Source organism: Calidris pugnax, unplaced genomic scaffold (assembly GCF_001431845.1).
Source record: "Calidris pugnax isolate Ruff unplaced genomic scaffold, ASM143184v1 scaffold357, whole genome shotgun sequence".
NCBI classification, from domain to species: Eukaryota; Metazoa; Chordata; class Aves; order Charadriiformes; family Scolopacidae; genus Calidris; species Calidris pugnax.
The window spans coordinates 553,931-555,113 of record NW_015091719.1 but is presented as its reverse complement, the minus strand read 5'-3'; positions in this window follow the sequence as shown (position 1 = coordinate 555,113).

Here is a 1,183-nt window from a genome sequence, read left to right as displayed (position 1 = left end):
CTGGTAGGGAGGTATGCTCATAACCAGGATTCCTTCCTTGTGTAGGTCAGCCACCACGGCATAGATTTGAATAGAGGGTGCCCAGTCTGAAAAGCTTGACAGACTGTCGACTTGCAAGAAGAGGAAAGATCTGGTTTTGAAATGGCCACATATGCAGGGTTTATAATTCAAATTATTTTAAGAGTTAAATTGCCAAGCATGGAGAAATGTATTGAATGTGTTTGAGTATCTCATGGGCTCTTTGCCCTAAAAATGAGCCATTTTTCATCCTGGAGTGGGCAAGTGACTGTAGTGGCATTGTGCTCTGTAAGAGAACATAAAATATAGGGTTGTTCTTTTTTTTCTTTTTTTTCTTTTTTTTCTTTTTTTTCTTTTTTTTCTTTTTTTCCTTTTTTTTCTTTTTTTTCTTTTTTTTTTCCTTTCCTTTTTTTTTCAAAACTATTTTATTCATGCTTTCTCTTCCCCTCCTCCTTTTTTTTTTTCTTTCTTCTTTTTCTTTTTTCTTTCTTTTTCTTTTTTTTCTTTTTTCTTTTTTTTCCTTTCCTTTTTTTTTAAAAAAAACTATTTTATTCACGCTTTCTCTCCCCCTCCTCCTTTTTCTTTTTCTTTCTTTTTCTTCTTTTTTTTTGCTGCTCTTGGGTTGTTTGTCACACTCTTAGTATGGAGTAGGGTCTGGGAGGGTGGCACTGAGCTGGTACAGGTCCAGCAGAACGGCATGTTAAGGTCCCTACTCTTTAGCCATGCCTGGTCAGCCTTTACAACATGGATTGCTTCTGTGTCACTTCAAACCCTGCTGTGAGGGAGTAATCCATTTTGGAAAGAAGGATGGGTTAAAGCTCTGGAGGTTTGATATGGAGCACCAGTACTTAAAATATAGCCAGAATGCATTACTTGTCTCTGGAAGACCTTTTTTTTTTTTTTTTTTTTTTTTTTTTTTGCCTGAAAAGCCCCCAAATAGGCTCCATGTGGTTCTGGGTAAAGTCAGCCCCTGGCTTGGCTTTGAAATTGCTTCTGCAATTATGTAAAAGAGCCATTCAGCAACACGGCAGAATTAAAAAAGCGAGATTGGAGGGCTGCTCCCTTTTTTCTCCGGCGAGCCCTCTCATGTTGGCCGGCTCAAAGCCTTTTCCAACACGATGTCTTTGGCGAGGACAAAAGCTAGAACAAAAAAAAAAAAAAAAAA